Genomic DNA, 16,408 nt, shown 5'->3' with positions numbered 1-16,408 from the left:
TTAGCACACTGGAGGCACTCCCTGCAGTGTCTTCCCGACTGCATCTGTCTGCAGACTCCTCTCACCTCCTCTGATCTCCTCTCCTCTGCGCCTCCCCTGAAAAAAATGTGCTCTCCTCCCTATCATTTTCTTTCCTTTTCTCTCCCTAAGTACAAACGCAAATTGTGCTCCTGTTTCCATAAAATGCAAGGACAAATAAACTAACCGTCATTGTTTCTTTTCAATGCAGACTCTCTATCATACATCGATTTCCTCACTGCACTGGCAGTATGTTTATATAGGGAAAATGCCTTCGCAGATATGGGGATTGGCTTGTGTCTGTCGGCGACGAAACAACAATTTCCAGCCTCAGAGAAGCAAAACCGTAGATGCGACTTTAGCAACAGCTCAGCCTCCTAATAATAAAATCTATCTTTACAATTTAACAGAGTGACACAAACACAGGGCTTTCTGTCGCCCCCCCAAGCACATATCAAGTGCAGGGTCCGTGATCAGACTGGGATCTATCCCAGGAAGGATTGGGCGCAAGATATGGGGCAACCTGGGCGGGATGCCAGCCTATTACAGGATACACATTAACACACACAGTCACACACCCACATCTCATAGTGGTGCCATTTTACCCAGGTGCCTGTATTTGGACTGTGGCATAAAATTGGCATATCCAGAGGAAACCCAAATGATGTAGATTCCACACAGACAGAGCCAGGGGCAGAAATGAAACCTCTGACTCTGGGGGTGAATACAGACGGTCGGCAACTGCCCCCCCCCCCCCCCCCGGCCACCCACGTCTCCTGTATGTGGCTGACCTTTTACAGGCTGGGGACAAATTGGGACTTTGTTATTCGACACTCATAACATGTCCTGTTCATCCTCCTGTTCATGTTGTGGATTCTTATAAATGTGGCTTTTTTCAGTCCCATCGTCCTGTCGTAGTTCTGGTTGCTCGCGAGCTTGAGTCAGCCTTCTCAGTGAGGCCTTCTCAAACCACGGTTAGATCTTTAAGCTTTCAGGGACAGGAAGCCCCACACTTGGCCATATTTGTGTTCTCGTGTACCTGCTTTGCATCATCTTCCATTGCTGGAGACCAGTTCCAATACTAAGAAGAGAAGTACAGAGGATGATATAAATCCCCGGATGTCGTTCTTGCTCCGTCCCACATATCACGGACGCATCGGTTGCATCCTTGCCAATGAGCATAATCCCATGATTCATTGCTCCCCAAGTTCATTCTTGGAAGGCAAGTTAGCAAGATCAATCTTACCAAGACCACAAGTATTGTTATAGAGAAACACACATTTAGTCCTCTCCTTGGAACATGGCATTCTTAAAACGGAACAGACCCAAGAGCACTTCAAAAAAATACCAGACACTTAACACTAGAATTCAAATTCAAATTCAAAACACTTTATTTGTCCTCGAGGGCAATTTAAAGGCATAGAGGAGCAGCACACACACATAACAGTTGGTACATTTGACACAACAGATGACACACAATGAACTATAAACTCCAGAGAATGGTTGAGGCTCCTGCCTTTCTGAAATTACCTTCTCAAACAAAAGTCTCAACCTGCCAAATATAATTGGGCCTGATTATTTCTAGGGTGACTTTTGACCCCGTACACTGATCAGTCAACCCTAATCACAGTCCTGTCAGATCATTGGTGGGAATTTACCACAAATTTACATCAAATTGCGTTTCACGGAATCCCAAGGAATGCAGTCTCATTTTATCTGCACACATGTGACCCAGTCACTAACTGTGTGTGCCAAGGAACTCAGACTGCAGTCGTCATAAAGAGTCCTGCCCAGTCTCACTCCCCTCGGTGTCTCTCGCTAAGAAATCTTCAGTCTTCAGAGAGCAAATCTTTTTCATGCTCTGCACAGCAGCCATTGTATTGGACAAACCACGATAGACAAAATGCGCAATAAATATTTATGGCTATTCTCTTCGCAAAACCAAATGAATCATTCATTAACGAAGGAATGAACAGTAAAATAAATAATGAAAATATAATGCAATAACCTGTACAGGTCTTTGGGTGCTGCTACCACCTGCGTCCAGCAGGGGGTGCTGCCCCTCTGGCTTTCAGCTCCATGCTCCTCAGTGACATCTGTAGGAGGAGCAAACACACAAGGTGTGTTATTTACACAGCAGACAGCTTTATCCAAATTCTGCCCATTTCAATAGTCAAATGTTTACCAGGGAAATTCTGATTAAGTGTCTGAAATGAAGGTACAACAGTATTTCCTCGTGGGATGTTCAGGCAGAAATGTACCCCCAAATATGTTAATCACCTGCATGGCTAACTGCTGCTCCTGAATTAGCAGGAAATATTCAATTTAATCAGCATGAAGTGCGTATGTCATGTGCTGTTACAGCATGCTGCTGATTATAACTAGAAATCCTTTTTTTTTTACCCACAATCCTGTTCCACGTACTGGAACATCACCTATGTGTTTCCCAGTTTGTTCACTCCACCTTCTGTTTTGCTTTGAAGGGCAGGCAGCAGAGGGGAAGCCACTGGAGCTTCTCGCTTTAAACTCGCAGGCACTCTGACGACAAACTGTCTGACTCTGACGCTGCTCGCTAGTTTTTCATTCCTGTGCTCACGTTCCTGGGCCCTGTCGCCCGACGGCCCCTGAGCTCCCTCCGCTGCCATGTGAACCCGTGGGGTCTCCTCTTTTGTCTCCAGGAGGCCAAACTGCAAACATCTATTGGATCGAACATCTGTTGTCTGTTTGCCTAGCGAGTCGGACCAAATGAAACGCAAATCTGCCAATCAGGGATTACAAATGGACTGCCCACTAAACCCCCCCCCCGGCCAGAGAGCTATCCGGCTCCTCGCCGACAGAAACACCTGTCCCTCTTTGCATCGCAGGCTGCTTACTGCTCTAACAGATGCTTTTATCCAAAGCGACTTAAAAATGTTTTTTCTCTCCTATTAACTGGACTGCATGTTCATTACCATTCAGTGTCATCCCCAAACTCATAATCACGAGCTGCAACGCAGTCTTCCATCATGCCTGAGACACACACACACACACACACACACACACACACACATGCACACACCAGGAAAACGGTCCCCATAAGGGAAAAAGAAAACTGATTTTTATCACGTTATGGGGACATTGTGTCCCCATGAGGATAGGTATACCCGCTCACACACACACACACACACACACACACACACACACACACACACACACACACACACACACACACACACACACACACACACGTGACTCATGACTCCACACTGTCGCCTGGAGACGAGGTGGCTAACATGGTAAAACCCGACAGCAGCCCACAGCCTGGTTCTGCAACACCAGTTCCGCTCAGAGCCACGGGACGGCCCATAGAACCCCCCCCCCCCCCAATTTCCTCTTCCTTCGCAGATGAACGGATCCGCTCAGCCTCTGTCTGTTTCTCATCTGACCTTGACGCGCATCTCTGGGTCTTGTTCCTGACGCAGGAAGACAGAGAAAATATTTTAAAGCGAAAAATGAGGCAGGCTCTTCATCACGCGTGACGGGACCGGCAGAAGAGGGAAGCCGCTGGAAGAAGCTCCGCAACACGTCAGCCGCTCCTCAGTTCGTTAATTATGTCGTTAATTACGATGCCACCTATCTGAAGAGTGCAGGCAGTCGCTCAGCCAGGCGGGATGGTACTGATCCGGAGCGTGGGGTGTGAGGCGGGGTACTGGCCCAGTGGGATCTAGATCGTGTAGGATGGCCACCAAGAAACCCAGAAGTAAACACACGTGAACATGGCTTTTGATCAATTTTACATGATCTGCTTCATTTGGGTTGCTACTATTATTATTGTTATCACTATTAATATTATAATTTCTTTGTTGGTATCATTTTATTTTGTTATTGTTGCTGTTGCTATTGTTTGGCAGGTACTTTATTTAAAGCACCTTAAACAGCTCACAGTTCATAATGATACATTTTACGCATTCATAATTATACATCATTTATAATCAAAACATGTAGCTAAATACCACTAATGTCTCCTGATGCGTGGTAATTTGTATGTGAAAGGAAGGCAGAATTTTTATGCCTTTTGATTTCAGCATCGCTAACATAATTCACGCGGTGTAATTCGATTACTGTTTGCAGCCCCCAAACCCGGAACCCCTAATAAAGCATTTTTTAAAAATACAAATCGGAGCAAATTCTGCGGGGGGGGGGGGGGGGAGTTCAGCAGTGACCTTTTCAACTGATCCATGGGTAGCTGAAGAAACAGTTATTAGAAAGGATTACAACATTATTAGGAATAAAAGAAACAGACGATTTTTAGTTGATTTCCATTTTTGCTTTTTTCTATTCCATTTCTCATCATGAAATGTTCACTGGCCCAAGACCAGCTGACCAGATAATATTTATAAAAATTAATCTGAACCAGAGTCTGTTTTGGGGGCTGCTTGTGTCCCATATTACATTTCTCCTCGTTTCCCGTTCTGCAAGAACTGACATCAACATCAAAGTAATTGATGTGGATACGATAGCTATGCAGGCAGTTTCGGAGGACAGACAGGGCTGTGTCGGCAAGCCCTGAATATAAGTCGTCGGCTACCAGGCTTTTATTACAAAATACAAAAAATAAATCCGTAGGAGAGCTCAAAAATGTGCCTGGATGACAGGAGGAGCCCGTAAACAGGCCAATGCCAGGTGCTCAGGCTGAGCTAGGGCTATGTGCAGGCACTCAGGCTGAGTTAGGGCTCTGTGCAGGCGTCCAGGCTGAGTTACGGGTCTGTGCAGGCGCTCAGGCTGAGCTAGGGCTCTGTGCAGGCGCCCAGGCTGAGCTAGGGCTATGTGCAGGTGCTCAGGCTGAGTTAGGGGTCTGTGCAGCTGCCCAGGCTGAGTTAGGGGTCTGTGCAGCTGCCCAGGCTGAGTTAGGGCTCTGTGCAGGTGCCCAGGCTGAGTTAGGGCTCTGTGCAGGCACTCAGGCTGAGTTAGGGTTCTGTGCAGCTGCCCAGGCTGAGTTAGGGCTCTGTGCAGCTGCCCAGGCTGAGTCAGCGCTCTGTGCAGGCACTCAGGTTGAGTTAGGGCTCTGTGCAGCTGCCCAGGCTGAGTCAGCGCTCTGTGCAGGCACTCAGGTTGAGTTAGGGCTCTGTGCAGGCACTCAGGCTGAGTTAGAGTTCTGTGCAGCTGCCCAGGCTGAGTTAGGGCTCTGTGCAGGTACTCAGGCTGAGACAGCGAGACAACTGGCTTTCCCAGCACATTGTGGCTAAGCACGACTGAGCACATACAGGCGGCTGGCAGCCCGTCGCACCCCCAACTTGGCTCATTCCTCTAAAGAAAAGGTGTGAAACAGCCAGTCGGCAACAGGCCGCTGTCCGTGGTGCTGGATCCCGCAGCCGTCCACAGTGCTGAATGAACAGCAGCCTTATTCTTTGTCACGGTGAACATGGGCGGCATCCAGGTGCTGGAGACTCCTTATTTACTTTAATATCCTGCTTTGGAGGAATAAAATTACAGGGGAAAAACGGCAGCAGCTTTTGAAGCAGGAATCTGAGCGACGTAACCCTGTCACTGAATGACTTAATGGAATCTGAGTCGACAGAGCGACTCTAAACTGAATTTAATCAGCGGTCGTACATAATCCCCCCAAAAAGGTAATTAGAGGCCGGGTGTAAAAACAGAAGAATGGGGGGGTTTCCCCAGGAGCAACGTAGCTAATCGCTTTTGTACGTGCCGGAGATGCTCGGACGCGTAATTAAATATTTTGGTTATGATTAGCTGTTGACTTATATGCAAGAGCACATTTACAGTGAAAATCATGTCATACGTTATGATTATAAATGTGCGATATAAGCGTAAACGTCTGCATCGCAAACTCGACGTAAGATTAATATTTCAGCGCCACTTATGTTTATCCATAGCAGAATACATTCGAGTTTAATCACTGGCATATCATAATCTATGACATGTCTCTCAACACGTACATGAAATATTTTGAGGGAGGGGAGCCCCTGAGGATCTGTTGTTTTGTTTAAGTCAAGTACAGTGAATGTGTGTTATGGGAGATGACTTGGAGACCCCAGAGCCAGCATATTATAAACCTGAAATGCCACGTATGGGAAAGTAACAAGGACGGGAGATTAGCGGGATTTTAGCATTTCGGACCATGGCGCTACATGGATGCTAAAGCACGGAGGCGATGTGTATGGCCAGATTTGTAGAGGTGGATTTCGTACTACAAGATGTATTAATGAGTCTCAAATCTTGCCAATGTCAATAGTGTGTGTTCAGGAAATGTCTTTTCCCCCAGCAGACAAAATCTCGACACAGTGAGACTATAGGTTGGGAAAAGAGACCCCCCCCCCCTTGCCATCCAGAGGTCGAACGCAGGCCAGACGGGCAGTATAAGGGGTTCCAGAGCTGCTCGGGCCTAAATCAGTGGCTGCTGTGAACCAGCAGAGGCACAAGTAGCAGACCCAGCTGTAGTCGACTTGTAAAATATTCAAATAAAAGGTGATGTTCAGAGGAAGGTGATAACCTGCGAATATCTGAAAAAGGTCCGGCTTTTAACACACTTCCACTTTTAAAAGAACATGCAGACTTGCGCATGTACAAAGATTTCCCTTTGTGCTAATGGTGGACAGTCTTTCCAAATGCCGTCGTAGATGAATAAATGAATATTAAAGAATACAAAAAAAAAGCCATAAGAGACTAGCGACATCCTGCCTGCAGGGGATCAGTGGGAACCGCTTCTCTATTCCCTGGCAGAAAGTCATTTTCATTCTCCTCCATCAGACAGGACAACAATGATTTGTGGAGGGGCTGAGAGGAGGAAGAGGAGGAGGTGAAGGAGGAGGAGAGACAGGCTGGAGACCCTCTGGAGAGACCGCTCTGCCGTAGACGCCTCTCCTGGGCCGGAAGCTGGAAGCCTAATTCCACCAGATAAGCAGAGAAGGTTCCTTTTCATTGCACTTTGCTCCTGGAAAGTGATATCTGAGAGGCCTGTGCCCACCCACCCCCGTGCGTTTGGGGGTGGGGTGAAATACAGCCCCACAACCCGTGACGGTTACTTGCCGGTGTCTTTCCAGTCCTCCTTAGTCCCTGCACATGTGTCGAAGCCCCAGAATGCCGCTGCACCTATTTGCATAAAAACCCCAATTATTTCATCAAACATAAAAGCATATCTTCTATTTTACCTGCCTGCACCCACCCATGTCAGATCTGACCACAACTTTTCCCAGGCCTTTGCAGGTTACAGTTCCTTCAGCTTCCCTCCCTCAGATCAGCACTTATACCCCTCTGCGATTATAGATTATGGATAACCTTGTCCTTGATTATTTTGGTGCTGCGTGGTTTGTTGAGAAACCGAAGAGAATGTTGTGGAATATGTTATATCGATGCAGATTGACTCCATAAGGATTTTGGGTCTTATTCATTAAGAACCACTCCTACATGTAAATTTAATGTAACTTCACCTAGATGTGAATTTAAGGGCCATATTCAAATACCATCATATCCTTCACCATCCCCCCAAAATCATTCTTTCATCTATCTGCTTATCCGGTACAAAGAAACAGAGGGCCGCAAACCTATCCCAGAGAACACCAAGTAGAGCATCAAACTAGCAATGCAAAAGTTGTGAGTTTGAATCTCTGGGAGCTGACATGAATTGTAACATAACTGAGGGTTCAGTAGCTGCACCCTGCAGACGTGATGTGATAATTCTACGCTGCCATTCAGACTGGACTGCACAGCCGTGAAGTCAGTGCTGAAAGTCACACAGCGTATATAGGAGATCCCTAATCGTCTATGAAAACAGGAGAGAGCCTTTGATAAGCCTTATGAGTCGTCAGACCCGCGGTGGCGATATCACATCCTGAGTTCCAGGAACATCTCTGACAGACGTAAGGGAACTACGTACCAAAACATGGATAAAGATAGGATGTTACAGAAGATGTCATCATATTCTCCGCAGCTCATCATACTACTGCTGGCTCTATACACCTTTCAAGGGTCTTAAAACTTTATTCTGAATTCTCTCCCCCCCAGCAGCATGTATAACCACTCATGTATGTTCATCTTTTTCTTTTGTTTTTTCCATCTTGTCTGAAAGCTCTTCTTGTGTTCATTAAGCAGTGGGATGGTTCCTTATGACTGTGGAGAGTTTTCAGAGGTGAAGGGCCGCCGTCGCCATTGGAGACGCTGCTTAAAATAACGATGACTAACGCGCCTTAATGGGGACCTATCTGAGTCGTTTAGAACGTGCCAAGTTCCCTCAGCGTCTGGAACATGACCTTTTCAGGTGTCCGGCGCTAAACGCGATCCCGCTGTGAAACAGGAACACCATGTGAAATTGGTAAACGCTTCACCGAATGATCTGTCCACCTGCCGTGGTCTCATATTCAGCACAGGGTCACGGTGAACCTAAAACTCACCCCAGGAAGCTCAGGGTGGGAGAAGAACCTGGACCAGGAAGCCAGTTTACAGTTTGTAAGAAAAGATATTGCAATATCCTGATGTTTTATTATTCCAAGTAGCCATAAAAAACAGGATAATTTAATGGTTATTAATGTGATGTAGTTTGACTAAACTCCAAGTACTCATTTGAAGGTAAGGCTTGCATGTTCCGGAACTTCCATTTAGAACTTCCGTCTAGCAGGGAAAGCTAGTTTCACACCTCAGTGTAAGGAGGTCTCTCTGACAGAAGTTCAATCTCCCATAATGCTTTGTACATTTTCTTGTAGCATTTGATGTTTTATGCTTTTAGAAACACCTACAAAAAGCTCTTTTTTTCTATCTGGTTACATCTGTGAGGAAGAGACATACTGGTAGTGATTTCCTTTCAAGGGAAGAACACAGCAATAATGTATGATGAAATTTGGGGGGGGGGGGGGGGTGGATTAATTCAGCATTTTTCAGTAATTATTGTTTGCAGTATCGCTCAAACTTTCTTTAACATCTCATCTGCCCTTATGCTGATTTCCTATGAGAATAATATGAAATTCAAGATGCAAAACGTGCTTTTGTGAAAACTGAATGTCAATAGAACAGACATTAGATAAGGGGGGGGGGGACTTGCTGGTTTATCATTTTCCAATTGTCATGTGCATCAGTCTCACAAAGTAATCTGAATTGAATTTTCACATCATTTTGAATAACCCAGGAGAGATGTCCCCCCTCCCTTTGTTCAATCACTCTGCCCTGCATTGTCAAACGGGGGGGCGTACAAGCTAGAGTGAAATCCAGAGGGGTGGGGGTTGGGGGGGGGGGGGTTCCTCTGAGTGAAGACAAAGTGGTTTAATCACCTATTTTTCAGATCCCAGGAGTCGTCTGAATCTGATATATGTGAGCTTTTTGCTGTAACATCCAATTTATTAGCTGTAGGATGAAATGTGCTCGAGGTTTCCCAACACCACAGTGACCTTGTGGGCCGTCTGAGCTCCTCGCTGCTGCTTCATTACAGAAGGATGCTGGGTGAAGTGGGCGGAGTCTCGGAGAACGCCTGTGTCTGAACTTAAGGTGCCAAAAACCACCCGGAGAACAAACACCTGCAGAACAGCCAGGCTCATATTTTTTATTTTATTTTTTTTACAAAACCCAAGATCTGTGCTGCTGGCACCATTGAAACTGATGTTTGGCAATAGTGGCCAAAGGTTTGGCTACAGCAGCCTGACCATGACTATTGACCCTGTGGGGTCCCAGTGAACAGTTTGGTGGGAACAGAGGAGTCAAGGTCTGCATTTAATTCTGCAGCTGCAGTTTTGTTGTTTTGGGACACAATCCGGGTTCGTACCCGGACTTCCCATCAGACAGCGTCCTCTTGCGTCCACAGTTACTCCTCTTGGATGTGGTCCATCCTTCGTGGTGGTGTGCAGACATCACCCTGGAAACCATGGCTCTCGATGCACCACAAAGACATGCTGCCCTCGTCACAGACGCGCCAGCGAGACGATGGCAACAATTTACCCTCTTTTGCAGTTTGACACGTCTCCCGTTGCATATAGTGTATTGCAATATTTTAAGTACAGCTGTGCTATTCCTGTTGTAATGCAACCTTCATACTGATGGTATGTGTGATCAGTGCAGATTGGCCACCAGGCCAAGCATAAACTGTTTCAGCTTCATTGTCCTACCGCTGTATGTCTCAGGCTAGTGAAAATCAGGCAGTGGTGACTGGATGAGCTCATTGAACTTTTAAAGCGGCGTGTCGCTTTAAGAGCGCCATGAGGCCGGTATGCCCAGAAAGCAGAACGCGAGCATGCGGGGGACGTCCCATCACTTTGCCATGCTTGTCTGTGTCCTAGTCACACCGCTATTTCGATTTCATCCACCTGACAGCTGCCCCCCCCCCAGCTGTGGCTGATTCCTGGACTGCTGATTCAGCGATGGCAAAAACATGGCCGTCGCTGTTCAGAAGCATAAATACGGTCATTTTCACACTGTTCCACACGTCTGGGCCGTATTCTCCGCTTCCCTCCAGCCATACCTGTGCTTTTTTATGGCATTCAGTCGTTAGCTGGCAGCCAGGAGCGACGGATATAAAACAGCAACAAGCCACAGCACAGATTAGCCTGCTTGAGTTCCCTTAACGTTCTGCAAACCGGGGCCGTTTGTGTAAATCGTCCTGGGCCTAATTTCGTGAAGCTGCTTATCCTGTGTCTAGGTTATTGTACTCCGTTGTCCTGCTTCAATTTCCTGCCCCGTCGATAAGACGCACAGAGAAATTCGACATGAGGCCCACAGACCACCATCTCCGAGCGGACAGAGGAGAACAGAGTGGCAGGGGGCCACCGCTGAAGCCATCATTTCCTTACTTACCCAAAGCAGCCGTACACCCCCCGAAAGAGCGAAAGAGAGACTCGTAATTTGAAATGTAATCTAATCCAGTGACTCCATTGTTTAGCTGGTCACACTTTTTAAGTTTGATTGCCGTATTTTTGTTGTTTGATTGTCAGTTTGGTCTGACCCCTTTCTCACCTTCGTCACTGCAATCTCCCCCCCCCCTTTCCCTTATCCAAAAACCGAACCAGCCGAACTGAAAATGTTACAGCCAGACAAATAATTTCATAACGTGTGGAAACTTTTAATCTGAAATGCAAAAACATAAGCTTTATCATATGTGGTGAGTATAATTAATCAATGCTGCTTAATGATGTATATCACAGACCCAGGCACCCCTCCTCCAGCTCCAGTGACATTAACACATTTTTATCGCCCACAGAAATAAAGATTATTTATTTACTTACAGTAGAAGGGCTTGCATCCACAGTGCAACATTGGCAACATTTTTCTGTAACTTACGGAATATAATAACATTTAAATAACACCGGAATATGAGTCTAAGATTACAGGAAGAATTCCCTAATAAGGCATTACTGTCCCCCACGTCTGGTCTGTGAAATAACCGTTTTTAAAATGTAGCATGAGTGTCCTTTGAAATCGTGTATGAAAGCAGACAAACTGAACGTCTTTTTTCCACTGCCGGTAAACATAATGAACTGTAATATTTTGCAGCAGAAAGATTTGTTCTGCGTTTAAATCTCTTCCAGTGCGCCGCTGGGTTTGTGGAGATTTGCATTTCGGGAAATAATCACTGAATGAACTTCAATTAAGGCAACAATGGCTCACAGCTAGGGAAGGCAAGCGAAAGAATGGGCCCATCCATTGTACTTCGTTAACTTGCAGGCAAATTAATTGAGTATCACCTCCTGTACTATGAAGTCTTCATTTGCGGTACGTTTTTAGCGTTAAGAATTTTGAGTAGCTTTGTGGGTGACTGCCACGCCTCACTCCTCCAAGAATGGAAATTTGATTCCCTCCCCCGACATGTGTGCGGATGCAGGGTCTCCCCATACAGTGTTGGGCGGTAAATAATTACATGCAAGGGTGTTATGTCATGAAATTACAAAATAGATGTAACTGTAATTTGTTACAATTACTGAGAAAAAATATGTAATTAAATTATGCTACTAATCGAAATGTTGATGATTGCAAAGGGGATTACATCTGAATATATTCTTTTTTGAAAAGGCTTATATGTAGAATATAACCTTCAGTTTATTGCTTGGCATCTTTTCACCTTGCAGACAGTGTGGGGCAGCAAAGCCACTGGAACATGACGACTTTATTGCCCAGTTTGAAACATTTGTTAAAAAAGTAGTCAAAAAGTAAACAAAAGTAATACGCTACTTTAATTTGATGAAGTAATCCAAATAGTTACATTGTTTATTAGGTTATTAATCTGTAAATTATTACATATCAAAAGTAACCTTCCCGCAAGTGTCCCCATAGCGTGTGGTGACCTGACACAGTCTGAGTAGCCTATCGTGTGTATGGGGTGGATTGTGCCCCTTTGCATGCTGGGAGGGCCTCCATGTTCACTGCAACCCTGTACTGAACGAGTAGGTAGAAAATGGATGTATGGAGTGACTTCCTGCTGGAGGACTAGTTTTCATGATTTTTAAATAGTATATTTCGGGGCTTAATTTACAATAAGTACGATTAAAACCCCTTCCCAGTGATTACTATAAATAATCTAATCAATTTGGAGTTTTTTCTTTCAATCAATTACATTCGTTCATTTTCTATATGTCTTATTTAATAAAAATGACTATTTACATGTGAGCCGTTTGTTGCGCTGATTGATTCCGCTCCGGGTCTGAGAAAAGGCCGCTGCTGGCAGACGCAGGTTCTGCTTCGTGGCACGGAGCCCCAAAGAGTCACCATCCATTGATTCGGTTTTGATTTGGATGAGGCCACGAAGGCACCAGATAGGTGACATTTGCCGGCTGAGCCGCGAAGCCGATCTTAATCCCGGAATGTGCCCTCACGCCAGGACGACATTTCGGCAGGGTGCTGGCACACGCGCCACGCTTCTGTGCTTTGTCTCGGGCCTGCAAGGCTCCTTTGTCATGAAAAAGAATGATGCACGATATTTAATTCCAGTGACTCCATGATTGTTTTTGTTACAGTAGGTTCTGGCAGGATACTTGGAGGGTTTCTGTAGATGCTGTTACCCGTGTTGTGATTGGTTACCTGCTTAGCAACCAACAAGCTGAACGTAATGTGTGCTGTTATCCATCCATCTTCCATCAACAGCCGATGCACTATAAGGATGGGGTGGGTCTGGGGGCTATGCCAGGAAGCACAGGGCACCATGCAGGGGACACCCAGGCACCATGCAGGGGACACCCAGGCACCCATGCAGGGGACACCCAGGCACCCATGCAGGGGACACCCAGGATGAGATTGCAGCCCATCACATCGCACACGCATGATTACACCCTAAGGGTAACATAGAGACATCAACTGTATGTCTTTGGACTTTGGGAAGAATACCAGGAGGGAGCCTGTACAACATGGAGAGAAGAGGAACACAGAGGGCAGGCAGCCCCCAGCGCTGCGGGTGTGAGATTATGGGATGAGCCGCTAAGCAACTTCTACAGCACTTTCTATATTATATTTTATAGCAGAAGCAATTTCGTTTCTGCACTGAAATCTGAGGCCTGGTTTGGGATTTCACATGCAGTTCTTTGGTCTCAATCACGCTTCTGCACTGCATGCTTCACCACGCCACTCTGTCACACTGTCACACTGCCACACTGCCCCCTGCACGCACATCCAGGTGTTGGCAGGTGCAGCTTATGGGAGTTTTAGTTGCACAAAATGTTTTGAGGGCAGAAAGAAAAATGATTGGATCGGAGTGATAACTAATCAGATTGTAGAGGAGGTGGGTTCAAGCAACTGGTCCCGCCTCCTCTAGTTGCTTGGACCTACATCTTCATCATTTGATTGTTTATCTCTCCAAACCAATCATTTTTCTTTATGCCTTCAGAACATCTTTGTGTAACTAAAACTGTATGTATTAGCCAGGTACTCGTTTGAAGAGAGCTTTCTATCTAAATTAAGTCGGGCTGAGATGTAATGGTGAATCAATGTTTCATCCATCCATCTTCCTACTGCATATCCTGGAAAAGATGACGGCCTTGTAGTCTCTCTCCAGACACAGGTAGCACAAGGCAGAGGTACACGCTGAACAGGCTTCCACTCAATTGTAGGGTACATACACACTAAGGGCAATTAGAGATGCCAATTAGCCTAACTGCCTGTCGTTAGGCAGGGAAGGAACCAGAATACCTGGAACAGAGCCACACAACACAAGGATACCGGGTAAAAATGGGGAAAGAGTGAGTACCTGTGGAGCCACTTTCCTGCTGAAACACTTCAATCGAAAGTAATAAATAACACAGCGAATAAACTCCCCACAAAACAGTGTGTATCTATGTATGTTACATAAAATGCACGTTTTCTAAGAGAATTTCTCTTGTATTCAACTCTGTTTCTTTTAGTGTGTAATTATTTAACGCCCGGTGTAGGTTTATGTAAATACACAGATGCAGTAGATTCATATTCTGCTAGATTTGGGAAGTATTGTTTATTGCTTATCAGATAATTGAATATTCTGCACCTCGATTATTGTGTTCCACTTTGCACAGACGGCATTAGTAGGTATTCCGCTTGGCAGTCTGCATTCCCATAGTGATGCTTCCTGCTTCACGAAGCATATTTTACACCTGATGCCTAATCGTGCTCTGAGACAGTCCAGGGAAAATGTCCTTTGTATGATCTGTCCGGTAACCGGCACTCACACCTTTTCTGTGTTGCCACTCCTTGCCATGTGGCCGCTACAATGTTTGTCCCTGTTGGGCCCCCGTAGTGGACGTCAACCTGGTCAGGCGCCCAAGCCACTTTTCTTCCAGCCCCTGGCAGTGTCCCAAGCAGATGGCCGGGGTGCATCCGGCTCCACCGGGGAGACATCGCTGGCTTGTGTCCAACGCCTCCTTAAATCCAGCCCCACAGACCAGTGCGTGAAAGCAATCGGTCAGCAGCTAACTCCTTGATAACTAAAACAGCGAAGTTTTTAATATTCATTTATTCCAGAAATATATTGATACTTGAATTTATTTGATGTATTCCTTTAAAAAATCCACTTAAGAGCAGGCATGAATTACTAAGAGTTTCTTTGTAACCTTGAAGCATTTAATACAAGAATATATTAAAAATGAATTTTAAATTAAATTATTGCACCTTTGTAATTCAGGGAGTCAAGAATGTGCTTTTTTGTCTGTAAGACATTATGTCATTGTATATAAATGCGGGTGGTTGTTAATTAAGCTACAGGTGATACGTATCACAATGGTAACAGTGCAAAAAAATCTGTTCTAGATCTCATATAAAACCTAATAAATACACAAAGTATCGCTCAGGGTCTTGTATATTTATTTGTCAAATAACAGTGATAATAACTGTTGGAAGAGATATTTAATCTCCTATCCTCCTTTGTCTTCTAATTTTACCCCTCAGATTTTCACTATTGTATTACAATTAATAATTATGTCAATCAATGATGCTACTCATGTTTTAAAATTATTATTAAGTGCTTTGAGGCACAATATTAAAGCAAACTGAATTAAATGTAACTGAAATGAACATATGATGCAGGTAAGGAGGGCTGTTCAAAGATGAGACTGAAATTTACATATAGTTGTTTCTCATGGTTAAAAGTGCATCTTATTGGTAAATTAATAGCATTAATATGACACGAATAATCATATTTAAACAAGTATAAATAGATTTCTAATTTTTTTTTTATAAAAGTGCAATTCCAGTACACCTAAGCATACATGAATATACAAGTATACGAGGGTTATTAAAACTTTAAGTGAAGTGTAGACTGTTTCTCGGGAAAGCGTATACTAGGAGCAGACTAAACATCAAGAATTAGTACCTGAAACCCTTGATGCGATTATGTGGTTCAATCCAAATTAAAGGCGACGGAATTAACTTTCGCAGGGGGGGTATATCTGGTGAGAGACAGCATTGTAAGGTCACTATCCCTGGCTGATCTCTTTAGCCGCAGTTTGAAACCAGAGATACCAGAACCGAATAATAATAATAATAATAATAATAATAATAATATTACTGGGGTGAACAAATATGAGCAAAAGGGTTGAATGGAATTTTAAAAAAGTTCCCGCAGTGAGAGTCGCTAGGTAGCGACTTTAGCATAAAGGATGCTAACGCTACACAGCCACGAAGAACAGGAAACACACATGGGTGCCTCACGTGGGGCCCATGCTTCCCCATCTCCATGGTAGAGCCCCCCCCCCCCCCCCCCCCACAAAGTTGCATGGTGTCTCTCCCGTGGTGAGCTTTGCTGCGGATCCCGATTAATGAAGATGAAGACTCTTAACTCTGAGGGGCGAGTCTTCGCGTCGTTTTTATTCCGAAAAGCACAAACATCCCAAACACTTATATTCCTGACTTCTGTTACTTGCTGCTGATTGAGCAGCTGAGACAGACAGGAGCCGGCAGATTAATTAACTCGGGGCAGAAAACCTTTATTTCTGGAGTGCTGTCCGTTTTACTGATCGCT

General features: G+C 45.1%; 1 long non-coding RNA gene across 1 annotated transcript; it reads left to right on the top strand.

Annotated features, from left to right (window-relative positions):
- The first annotated feature begins 8,391 nt into the window (after positions 1-8,391).
- LOC125719608 (uncharacterized) lies at positions 8,392-15,232 on the top strand. Its single transcript, XR_007385119.1, has 2 exons — positions 8,392-8,583; positions 9,290-15,232. It is a non-coding gene; the product is annotated as an uncharacterized LOC125719608 (long non-coding RNA).
- Positions 15,233-16,408: the final 1,176 nt, after the last annotated feature.

The sequence above is a fragment of the Brienomyrus brachyistius genome, chromosome 23 (assembly GCF_023856365.1).
Source record: "Brienomyrus brachyistius isolate T26 chromosome 23, BBRACH_0.4, whole genome shotgun sequence".
Classification (NCBI taxonomy): Eukaryota; Metazoa; Chordata; class Actinopteri; order Osteoglossiformes; family Mormyridae; genus Brienomyrus; species Brienomyrus brachyistius.
This window is presented reverse-complemented; position numbering and strand designations above follow the sequence as displayed.